The 12709-nt window shown below is 47.6% G+C and overlaps 1 protein-coding gene across 4 annotated transcripts in view; it reads left to right on the forward strand.

The window, feature by feature from the left end:
• The first annotated feature begins 2110 nt into the window (after window positions 1-2110).
• The window catches only part of AP1B1 (adaptor related protein complex 1 subunit beta 1), a 48322-nt gene continuing 37723 nt past the window's right edge, over window positions 2111-12709 (forward strand). For all 4 annotated transcript variants that reach the window (XM_006069877.4, XM_006069881.4, XM_006069882.4 and 1 more), the window contains exon 1: window positions 2111-2270. The gene's annotated coding sequence lies outside the window, so the exon portion shown is untranslated. The remainder of the gene's footprint in view (window positions 2271-12709) is intronic.

Genomic DNA, 12709 nt, shown 5'->3' on the forward strand with positions numbered 1-12709 from the left:
TAGATATATACATACAAATATACACACATATAAAAATACATATATTATATTATATATAATGTTATATATTTTATATATTATATATAATAACTATATTTTAATATATGATTATAATATATATATAAACATATACATACATATACATACATACATATGCATCAGCTCAGTTCAGTTCAGTCGCTCAGTCATGTCCGACTCTTTGTGACCCCATGAATCGCAGCATGCCAGGCCTCCCTGTCCATCACCAACTCCCGGAGTTCACTCAAACTCACGTCCATCGAGTCTGTGATGCCATCCAGCCATCTCATCCTCTGTTGTCCCCTTCTTCTCCTGCCCCCAATCCCTCCCAGCATCAGTCTTCTCCAATGAGTCAACTCTTCGCATGAGGTGGCCAAAGTACTAGAGTTTCAGCTTTAGCATCATTCTATACATAGAATATACATATTATATATTAAAAATATTATATTATATATTATATATCACATATTATGTATAAATATATAATATTTAAATATATAAGTATTTATGTATTTATATATTATATTATGTTTATTTATATTATATAAATATATAATATATGTTTATTTATATATTATATATAATTATAAAATATATAATATATATTTATTTATAAATAAATAAGCCATTTAGCAGCAGCATATTATATTATTTAATTATAAATAATACATAATATAATATATTATATAATTTATATATATTATATTATATTGTACATGTTGCTGCTAAGTCGCTTCAGTCGTCTCCGACTCGGTGCGACCCCATAGATGGCAGCCCACCAGGCTCCCCCGTCCCTGGGATTCTCCAGGCAAGAACACTGGAGTGGGTTGCCATTTCCTTCTCCAACGCATGAAAGTGAAAAGTGAAAGTGAAGTCGATCAGTCATGTCCGACTCTTAGCGACCCCATGGACTGCAGCCTACCAGGCTCCTCCGTCCATGGGATTTTCCGGGCAAGAGTATTGGAGTGGGGTGCCATTGCCTTCTCCATATTGTACATAATGTATAATATTATATTATAAATAAATATATTATATATTTTATAATTATATATAAACAAATATAACATTTACATATACATATATATAATGTATAATATAATATTATACATTTTATAATATTAAAAGACTAGTGATAAAGTGCACAACTGTAGGGAACTGTTTCGAACCCTGGTGCCATCCATACTGGGGAATTCCATGCAAATACTGAAAAACACCAAGTAGAAATGTATTTATTGTTTTGGGAAACTTTTACCAATATATTGGTGAATTAAAAATACTGAATGGATATATTGAGTCTGGAAGGATATTTACCAAAATGTTAAAACATTATTGTCTCAGGGTGGCAGGATTGTAGGATTTTTTAAATTTCCTTTTGCTTACTTGTATATTTCCATAATGCAAATATTATTTTAAATGTTTGTAAGAGGATGATCAGAAATTATCTAGGAGGAGGAGAAAGTTAATAGTACCAGAGTTGGGAGTGAGACACCTATAGCAATCCTGGCCTGGCCGACCCAGCAAAACGGGAAATGGAACATTATGAAGTTCTCCTTGGAGGTGTGAGGTTTTCCCGATGACGCGGAATTCCCCGAAGGGCTGCTTCAAGCGGTAGGTTAGACTTACAGCTCTAGTTTAACTCTTCTTTTCACAGGTAAGTGATCTTGAGCAACACCGGCGCCTCTCAGAGACTGAGTTTTCCTGTTTGTAACACAGAAGGGAAGCCGACCTCAAAACAAAGAAGAAAAATAGACCTCAAAGTCTCTATGATCTTCTCCATCTCCATCATGTTATATAGGCTCAGTTCAGCTCAGTTCAGTCGCTCAGTCGTGTCCGACTCTTTGCGACCCCATGGACTGCAGCACGCCAGGCCTCCCTGTCCATCACCAACTCCCGGAGCTTGCTCAAACTCACGTCCATTGAGTCGGTGATGCTATCTAACCATCTCGTGGTCTTTTTTGCTCGGCGGAGCAGCAACGTGTCGAGGGCGGAGTTAACTCAGACGCCCCGCCCCCTTGGCCCCGCCTCACTGCCCCCGCCCCCGCCCGGGTTGTACCCTTGACCCCGCCCCCAGCCTGTGCGTCCACCGGAAGTGCCCGCACGCGGGCAGCTCACTTCCGCCTGGCAGGTGACAGCCGCGGGGCTCCGAGCGTCCGGCGGTGCGGGCGCACCGGGAGAGCGGGAGGACAAGGCCGCGGACATTTTCCTGCCGCGTCGAGCCGCACCGTGGCGTCAGGAGCCGTTCGGACCTGCGGGTGAGGAAGCGGGGAGCCTGGCGAAGCCAGAGAAGAAGTGGGGCGGGGAGTCGGGAGTCTGAGGTGAGGGGTTTTGGGGGTCAAAGGTCACGGAGAGAACGAGGCGCTGGAGGGTCTAGGGTGGCTTCCCGGGCCGGGAGGAGGCAGAAGGGCTGCGGGTTCATTCATTCGCGCCCCCTTGGCCGCCGGCGTGCACCCCAGCCGTCCCAGGTCCGCAGTCCCTGCCGGGGCGCCCTCCCGTAGAGACTCCTAGACTTAGGCCCAGGGGAGCTTGCTCCTGGCCTGACAGGAAACTTCTCTTCGGGTCTTGGTTCCCCCTGCACACTCACCGCCGTGGCTGTCCTGAGGCCTCCTCGTCGTCGTTAAGGGCCTTATCTCTTTGCCAAGGTTCAAAAAAAGAAAAAAAATTTATGAAACGGCCTGGCGTCACCGCCTCTAGGGTGGGGTTGGACAGAGGATCGGTCTGTCCGTAGGCGCCTCACAGACGAGGTAAGTGGGGACCCCTGTAATAACGCCAGAACTACTGATGGGAATGCTAGCTGCTGGTTATTGAGCTGTGTGCAGGCACCGTGCATAGAATGCCGCATTTAAACTTCCCAGCCATCTTTGTGAGGCACCTAGTATTATTATCCCCATTTTATCCATGAGGAAACTGAGGCTCAGAAAAGTTCAGTCACACCTGTAAGGTCGGTCAGGTAGTATGGATGAGTGCCAGGGTTCCTACCTGGGCTCGCAGGGCCCTGCAGCCTGCTGAGACTGAAGCAAGGTTGGCGTTGAGGGGCTGATTAATATCTTTAGCCTCCATTAAATTTATTTGCGTCTATAGAAAGATGTATTTCCCTGGAGAAGGAAATGGCAACCCACTGCAGTATTTTTGCCTGGAGAATCCCATGGACAGCGGAGCCTGGTGGGCTACAGTCCACGGGGTCGCAGAGTCGGACATGACTGAGCGACTGAACGACAGCATCTACAGATGTAGCTTTCTTGCGTCACCTCTACCTTCCTAAGGAGCATTGATTCACTTTCTTTAGGATGAAATGGTCTTGCAGGCCATTGCTGTAACTGATTATGGTTCAGGCTGAGAAGGGACGTTTTTCCCAACTGTTGAGAACTGCAAGACATAAAACAGTCTAGCCACGCAATGGATTTAAGAATATGCTGAACCTCTCTTGAGAGTGGTCTAGCTGCATTCTTTTTCAAGTAAGGGGAGGAACCACATGACCCCTAGGGTATCTTTTGGCCCTAGGTTCTTGAAGAGCATTCCCAAGGCAAGGGCCTGAGTCTCTGAGAAAAGTGCAGGTCCGTGGCTTCTTGACTGGAGAACACACATCTTGCCTGGGAGACAGTGAGGTGGCTTCATGGCCAGAGGACTAGGTCTTGTGTGTCTGAGCTTTACTCGGTTGCAGACATTCACTTGCTGCTGTTCTACTTCAGTCTCCCTGACAGCAGCACAGACCTGCTGACTTCCTACCCACTCCTGGGTTTTACAAGCCTTAATGAACCTGTGAGGGTTTCCACACATGTATAAAGAAAGCTGGGGTATAAACATTACTGTGCAGTACCTGTTTTTAAACTCCACTGTCTGTTTTCCTAGTTCCATTGAATTCACAGAAACTTAATATTGTCACCTGATCCCCATCCCTCCAAGGGAGGATTTGAGCTGAAGTGACTCGTCACAGACGGTAGGAACAGGAGCAGCACTGAGTGTCTGGCTCCCTGTCCTGAGTTGAGCCCACCAGGCTCCTTTGATCCCTCAGGGCAGCTTCATGAAGAGTGGCTTCACGAGTGTTCAAAGACTCAGATCCCTCAGACTTTGTATAAAGTTTAACAGTTGAGTGTGGTTTGAGTAGAGGCTTCACCTGAGCGACTTGAAGAGCTCAGTGGTGTGGTGGAAAGAGCCTTTCTCGTCCCCCCATCTGTCAGCCGTGGATTCTCCTCCCAGTTCGGCAGCTTCTTGGTAGTGTAACCCAGAGCCACCTTTACCTCAGCTCTACAGTAATCCGACCACCTTCCCCTCTGCCTCAGCACTGACGCGTGTGGAAGCTGGACAGAGACGTTTGTGCTATCTGCTGTGGTGAGGGCCTTGACCCCAGGCAGTTGATGTTTCCTGAGGGCCTGGTTTCGGGGGGTGTTACTTCTCTCTGCAGAGACCTTTGTGTACACAGGACTTCTCCCACCCTTCTCGTTTCACTTCCTTAAAGTGTTTAAGAACAAGTTCAGTCTGTTGGTCCTGCTAGCTCTGGGCTTGGACTTTCATCTTTTTCTAGTTATCCTCGAAGCTGCATGACTTGCTTGCTTACTTCCCGAAAACCCCCATTCTTGGCACCAAAGTGTGATGTGCTAATGGTGAGCCAGTATGGCTTGGTTATGAGTTTTGAGCTCCAGTGTGTTTCCAAAAGCCAAAGGGGCTTCTGTTACTTGCAGGTATTTCTTTTTCTGAATAGGTCTTTTTGCCTAAGATAGATCACTGATAAGTTTTCACAGCCCAGGAATGATTTTTGTGTTCTTTTTCTCTTCACACAGAGAGGAATGAACAGCTCGAGAGAGAAAATATTAATTAGGCAAGTGGGAAATCTTTTTAAAATAATTCTACTTGAGGGGACTTCCTGGTGGCCTAGTGGTTAAGAATTTGCCTTGCAATGCAGGGGACTCTGGTTTGATCCCTGGTCAGGGAACTAAGATCCCACATGCCACAGAGCAACTAAGCCCACACTCCACAACTAGAGAGTCCGTGGGTCGCAACAAAAGATCCCACGTGCTGCAGCTAAGACCCAGTACCATTGGATAAATACATATTTTTTAAACAGTTCTACTTGAATGTCCATCCGTGGACCCTCCTTGCTCTCGGCTGAGGCTCAACATTTCTTGGCCTGGTCTGCTCGGCCTTTTGAGCTCTAGCCCCGCTGGGCTCTCCTGCCTCGTCTCTCCAGCTGCCCACTCCAGCCTCTCCCTGAGTGCAGGCAGATGCAGCTGCTCTGGGCTCCCACCAGCCCAGCTGCTGGCCTGTGTGTCTCTGCTTTGTGCTGGCCCCGCCTCCTGGGCACAGGCTGCTGCCGCACACGCCCCTTTTTCCAGACCGCTGCTTGGTGCTCCCCCTCTGATCTGCTCCCCTACCCCAACCACCTGCAAGCCTGAGCTGGATGTCTTGAGGCACTGGTCACAGTGTGTTGTCATTCTCTGTGTACTTGGCCATCTTCTAAGTAAGCAGCTCTTAATCCTTGGAGAGGACTTGTGTGAACTGTCTGTGTCTCCAGCACCTAGTGAAATATCTGGTGCATAGTAGGTGCTCAGTAAATGAATGAGTAAGTGGATATTGATTGCACTGAACTTTTAGGATCCCTGGGGAACTCAAAGCACTTCCCAGATGGTCTCCCATCCTTCCTTATATCACCCCAGGAGAGTCGGGAGAAATCCGCCCTGTGGTGGGATTAACTGGTCTCCCAACTGCTGCTGCTACCAGAGTGCTCCAGGGCCTCCAGACACCTGGGGGCTGGGGAGCAGCAGGGAGGAACCAGTGGTGACGGCTCTCCCTGTGTAGGAATAAAAGTGGCTCATGTTCATCAAGCTCCTGGTGGGCTGGACACCGTTGAGGGCTTTGTACGTATTCACTTGCCTTAGCCTCACTTACCCCTTAAGCACGTGACGTAGTAATTCTCGTGAGCTGTGGTATGGTTGTGCCTGTTAGGCTATGCAGACCCCTCGAGTGCCTGGGTTGTACCTGCTGGGGCCGCCTTTCCTTTCCCAACCCCTTGTTCTTGAATTGTCTCCTGCTTTTAATAGAGCTGAGGGAGGGCTTGGCTGTGGTTCTTCTCCCAAGCCTCATGCTTTTTGGGTTCTTTAGCGTTGGGCTTGACCTCTGACCTCTACTAAGAGAGTCTCCCTGAAGTTGGGAGGCCTCCTCCAGTTAGAGTAACAGTATGGCTGGTTGACTACAGAGTGCCCAGAGTTCATCAGCCAGGATGTCTTAGTCACTGATCCTCTGTCTCCTCTGTGGACTTGAGCCACAAGCTGGTAGATTTGGAATTCAGGTCTCTAAAGCTTTAAAACCAAGCCTTCAGTACTGGTTTTCAGCATTGAAGACCTTTCTTACAGCTGAGCTCTGTAGAGTACTCGATTTGGGTGGCACATACTTTTTATCACGCCCTAATAGCTTTTAGGGTCCTAAGCTTATTCAGAGTAGAAAGACAAAATTTCGTTATAGCCAGGTATAAGAGGAGTCTGTCTCTGCGGTCCTCACTCTGATCTCTCAGGACTGGGTGGCTGGGTGTTGAGACACTGAGGTCAGAGCCTTTTTATGTCTTCACATTCACTCATTCATTCAGTATTTATTGAGCCCTGCTGTGTGCTTGGCACTGGGCTGAATGTGGTGGCAGGTAAACAAGCCACACAGTTTCTGCCCTTGGGTTGCTTACCACATTGCAATGGGGGAGAGACCAAGAAGAAATAGAGAACAGACCTAATAATTAGAAAAACGGGCAAGTCACGAGGGAAACGAGGCACAGCTGCTTCCTCTGGTTAGCGCATAAGCCAGATCTCAGGACTCTTGTTTAAAACTCTCCAGGGACTCAGCTCCTTCAGAGTAAAAGCTGGAGTCCTGACCTTGACCTGTAAGGCCCCATCCATCCTCCCCTGACCTCATGACCCACTGCTACCTCATAGCTCACTCTGTTCAGGCCATACCGCCTCCCTGCTATTCCTCAAACAGGCCGGGCACACTCCCACCTTTGCATTATTTTCTGTGCCTGGAAGGCTCTTCCCCAGGCAGTACCACCTGTCACCTTCTCAGGAGGCCTTTTGTGGCCACCCTGGTTAAATCCCAACCTCGCACTCCCCCTCCCCCACACCGCCTGTCCCTGTTTTCCTTTTCTCCACAGCATTTTTCACTGTCTGAGATCCTGTATGTATATTAGTCATTTATCTTGCTTATCGTTCCAGTCTGCCGTTAGGATGTAACCTCTATGAGGGGAAGGGTTTTTGTCTGTTTAATTCACTGCTTCATCCCCAGCATACAGACCTGTGTATGACTCGGTGAATGTGTGACTAGGAGCACTGGGCTACGAGGACAGAAAAATACCTACTTAGTGCGTGCAGGGGTGGTGTCTTTGAAGTGACGTCACCTAAGCTGAGATTTGAAGGATGAGTCTAATCCAGGCAGAAGGATCAGCAAGTAGAAGGCAGTGAAGAGCTTGGCAACTAAAGGAACCAGGAAGAAGGCCCCTAGCCTCCGTGGGCCAGGAGGGTTACAGGCAGAGGGGAGGCCCTCCCTGAGCTCACATCATAGCCGGTGTCAGGGCCCCCTCCACCCACCTTCCCCAGCGTTTGTACCCCAACTTCCTGCAGCTCTGGTCGCACTCTGAGCTGGTGCCCAGGGCAGGGGATGGTGATCTTAGAGAAGTGGCCTGAAGATTTCTCCCGTTGGAGATGCTGCGACCTGATCTTCTACCCTTTGCCCTGTTTTCTGTCTCTTATCGCGTATTTATTTACCTTCCATTGGAGAAGGCAATGGCACCCCACTCCAGTACTCTTGCCCAGAAAATCCCATGGATGGAGGAGCCTGGTAGGCTGCAGTCCATGGGGTCGCGAAGAGTCGGACACAACTGCGCAACTTCACTTTCACTTTTCACTTTCATGCATTGGAGAAGGAAATGGCAACCCACTCCAGTGTTCTTGCCTGGAGAATCCCAGGGACGGGGGAGCCTGGTGGGTTGCTGTCCATGGGGTCGCAGAGTCGGACACGACTGAAGCGACTTAGCAGCAGCAGCAGCAGTGGCTGAAAATGAACCAGGGTGTTTGGCAGTCTCAATTTCAATTTTGTCAAAATAGCTTGACAACCAGAACAGATGGAGCTCCGACCCTGGCACACCCCATGAAACGAACATTGGGAGGCTGCCCTTTAGCTGAGGTTGGCTTACATGAAATTTCCCCAAGAGAAGTGAGCCCTAGTCTTTTGCATATTGACTGAGCACCTCCTGCTTGCCCCGCACCGGTCCAGGAGCTAGGGACATAGCAGGGGATGGAATGGACAAATCCTCGTCCATGGAATTTCATTATGGAAGGAGAAACAGGTAATATAAATGTGTTTCTATAACAAAGGCTAGACTGTGGGGTAGGAGGGAGAGCAGAGAGCATGGCTTCCTCGAACCCTGAGAAGAGAGAGTTTCACGGGGGAGGGAATGGTCAGTGGCGCCCAGTGCCTGTTAGCATGAGACTTGGCGTCTGATGAGATGACCACATCTGCTGGCAGGCCCAGCTCAGCCTGGCATCCAGGGCTATCTTTGAATCTCATCCTTTCCTGCCCAGGCTCATCTGCTCCTTTCCCTGCCAAGACCCTGCCTTCAGACTCCTAAGCATGTGCACTTGTTTTGGCCCTGGATGTGTCACTCCTCTGTCAGCATCTCTAATCCTCATGTTTAAATGGGTTACTGGAGAATCAAATGACAGGGGCCATAGATTAGCACAGAGCCCATGTCCCAGCCTGTGTTTGTGTTGGTTTCAAGTCGCTCAGTCGTGTCTGACTCTTTGCGACCCCATGAATCGCAGCACGCCAGGCCTCCCTGTCCATCACCAACTCCCGGAGTTCACTCAAACTCATGTCCATCGAGTCGGTGATGCCATCCAGCCATCTCATCCTCTGTTGCCCCCTTCTTCTCCTGCCCCTAGTCCCTCCCAGCATCGGAGTCTTTTCCAATGAGTCAACTCTTTGCATGATGTGGCCAAAGTATTGGAGTTTCAGCATTAGCATCAGTCCTTCCAGTGAACAACCAGGACTGATCTCCCGGCAGTCTTGATTCCAGCTTGTGCTTCTTCCAGCCCAGCGTTTCTCATGATGTACTCTGCATAGAAGTTAAATAAGCAGTTAATATAATAATAATAAGAAGTTAAATAAGAAGTTAAATAATATACAGCCTTGACGTACTCCTTTTCCTATTTGGAACCAGTCTGTTGTTCCATGTCCAGTTCTAACTGTTGCTTCCTGACCTGCATACAGGCTTCTCAAGAGGCAGGTCAGATGGTCTGGTATTCTCATCTCTTTCAGGATTTTCCACAGTTTATTGTGATCCACACAGTCAAAGGCTTTGGCATAGTCAATAAAGCAGAAATAGATGATTTTCTGGAACTCTCTTGCTTTTTCCGTGATCCAGCGGATGTTGGCAATTTGATCTCTTGTTCCTCTGCCTTTTCTAAACCCAGCTTGAACATCTGGAAGTTCATGGTTCACGTATTGCTGAAGCCTGGCTTGGAGAATTTTGAGCATTACTTTACTAGCATGTGAGATGAATGCAATTGTGAGGTAGTTTGAGCATTCTTTGGCATTGCTTTTCTTTGGGATTGGAATGAATACTGACCTTTTCCAGTCCTGTGGCCACTGCTGAGTTTTCCAAATTTGCTGGCATATTGAGTGCAGCACTTTTACAGCATCATCTTTTAGGATTTGAAATAGCTCAACTGGAATTCCATCACCTCCACTAGCTTTGTTCCTAGTGATGCTTTCTAAGGCCCACTTGACTTCACATTCCAGGATGTCTGGCTGTAGGTGAGTGATCACACCATTGTGATTATCTGGGTTGTGAAGATCTTTTTTGTACAGTTCTCCTGTGTATTCTTGCCATCTCTTCTTAATATCTTCTGCTTCTGTTAGGTCCAATGCATTTCTGTCCTTTATCGAGCCCATCTTTTCATGAAATCTTCCCTTGGTATCTCTCATTTTCTTGAAGAGATCTATAGTCTTTCCCATTCTGTTGTTTTCCTCTATCTCTTTGCATTGATCGCTGAGGAAGGCTTTCTTATCTCTCCTTGCTATTCTTTGGAACTCTGCATTCACATGCTTATATCTTTCCTTTTCTCCTTTGCTTTTCGCTTCTCTTCTTTTCACAGCTCTTTGTAAGGCCTCCCCAGACAGCCATTTTGCTTTTTTGCATTTCTTTTCCATGGGGATGGTCTTGATCCCTGTCTCCTGTACAATGTCACGAACCTCCGAACCTCCATCCATAGTTCATCAGGCACTCTTATCTATCAGATCTAGTCCTTTAAATTTCTATTTAAAGGACTATTTAAATTTCTCACTTCCACTGTATAATCCTATTTCTTACTTCCACTGTATAATCATAAGGGATTTGATTTAGGTCATACCTGAATGGTCTAGTGGTTTTCCCTACTTTCTTCAATTTCAGCCTGAATTTGGCAATAAGGAGTTAATGATCTAAGCCACAGTCAACTCCTGGTCTTGTTTTTGTTGACTGTATAGAGCTTCTCCATCTTTGGCTGCAAATAATATAATCAATCTGATTTCGGTGTTGACCATCTGGTAATGTGCATGTGTAGAGTCTTCTCTTGTGTTGTTGGAAGAGGGTGTTTGCTATGACCAGTCGTTCTCTTGGCAAAACTCTATTAGGCTTTGCCCTGCTTCATTCCGTATTCCAAGGCCAAATTTGCCTTTGGCATTCCAGTCCCCTATAATGAAAAGGACATCTTTTTTGGGTGTTCTGAAAGGTCTTGTAGGTCTTCATGGAACCTTTCAGCTTCTTCAGCGTTACTGGTTGGGGCATAGGCTTGGATTACTGTGATATTGAATGGTTTGCCTTGGAAATGAACAGAGATCATTCTGTCATTTTTGAGATCACATCCAAGTACTGCATTTCTGACTCTTTTGTTGACCATGATGGCTACTCCATTTCTTCTAAGGAATTCCTGCCCGCAGTAGTAGATATAATGGTCATCTGAGTTAAATTCACCCATTCCGATCCATTCCTAGAATGTCAACGTTCACTCTTGCCATCTCCTGTTTGACCACTTCCAATTAGCCTTGATTCATGGACCTAACATTCCAGGTTCCTATGCAATATTGCTCTTTACAGCATTGGACCTTGCTTCTATCACCAGTCACATCCACAACTGGGTATTGTTTTTGTTTTGGCTCCATCCCTTCATTCTTTCTGGAATTATTTCTCCACTGATCTCCAGTAGCATATTGGTCACCTACTGACCTGGGGAGTTTCTCTTTCAGTATCCTATCAGTTTGCCTTTTCATACTGTTCATGGGGTTCTCAAGGCAAGAATACTGAAGTGGTTTGCCATTCCCTTCTCCAGTGGACCACATTCTGTCAGACCTCTCCACCATGACCTGCCCATCTTGGGTAGCCCCACAGGGCATGGCTTAGTTTCATTGAGTTAGACCAGGCTGTGGTCTGTGTGATCAGATTGGCTAGTTTCTGTGAGTATGGTTTCAGTGTGTCTGCCCTTTGATGCCCTCTTGCAACACCTACTGTCTTACTTGGGTTTCTCTTACCTTGGACGTGGGGTCTCTCTTCACGGCTGCTCCAGCAAAGTGCAGCCGCTGCTCCTTACCTTGGACGAGGGGTATCTCCTCATGGCCGCCCCTCCTGACCTTGAACGTGGAGTAGCTCCTCTCAGCCCTCCTGCGCCCATGCAGCCACCGCTCCTTGGATGTAGTGTAGCTCCTCTCGGCCGCTCCTGTGGCATCGTGTTGGTTTAGTGATTCTCAATTCACTCTTTGTATTGCTGGCATCTTGTGGGTCTTCTCCATATCACCTTCACCCCTCCCTTTCCAAATCTGATATATCTTTTCACATCCCACCAAGCCCCTGTGAATCCAGGAGGGCTTCCTTTGAGGCCCCACCCATTTCAAAGTCTGAGCTTTGGTGGGTGTTATCTGGAGGGCATGATTTCTTGGCTGTTCCCCTGACGTCTGTCCCCTGCCCTTGGAACCTGAAAGAGCCAGCAGGGAAACACTACTTTGTCTGCTGTGTGTGTATGCGCTCCTGTGTGGGGCAGAGCCCCAGGCTATATCCAAAATGAGACAGATTTTCAGAAAGTGTTCCCAATGTATAGGCGGGAAAACCAAGGTCTTGGGAGCCTGGTTCTGTAGTCTCTGATCCTGTCTTCTCATGTTCATTAATTTAAAGACTGTTTAGAAGAAACCCCTATTATTTTGTGTTTAAGGAACTTTACTTAGCAGCAGATCTTGCCATGCATTGCTGTTTGCTTGGAGGTTAGTTGAGAACCAGTGCTTGTTGCTGGAATTCAGTCCTGGAGACTCAGTTGATAGCACCGCTGCGCGTGCCGTTTGCCTGCTTGCGGTTCCTTTTCATTTTGAGACTTCGGTTGTTAGTGGGTCTCAGAAGATTGACTTGGACTAATCAGTTTTCATCCAGATCCCAGGAGCCCCGTAAGTCAGTGAGCTCACCCAGACGGGCTTTTGCTGGGCACGTTACCAAACTTGACGTTTAGGGCCAGCTGGATGGGCTGGCCCTAAAACAACCTGTAATTCAGCCTTCGAGGGACTCGGCAGGGATGTGTGGCAACATACTTCACGTACCATTTAGCCTGGAGTGTGTGTGTTTCTGCCAGGGCTTCATCAGAGAGGAGGAGGCGCCTCTCTGGACACGGTGGGACACGTGTGGCTTCATGTGGGGCTCGGG

The sequence above is a fragment of the Bubalus bubalis genome, chromosome 17 (assembly GCF_019923935.1).
Source record: "Bubalus bubalis isolate 160015118507 breed Murrah chromosome 17, NDDB_SH_1, whole genome shotgun sequence".
Lineage (NCBI taxonomy): Eukaryota > Metazoa > Chordata > Mammalia > Artiodactyla > Bovidae > Bubalus > Bubalus bubalis.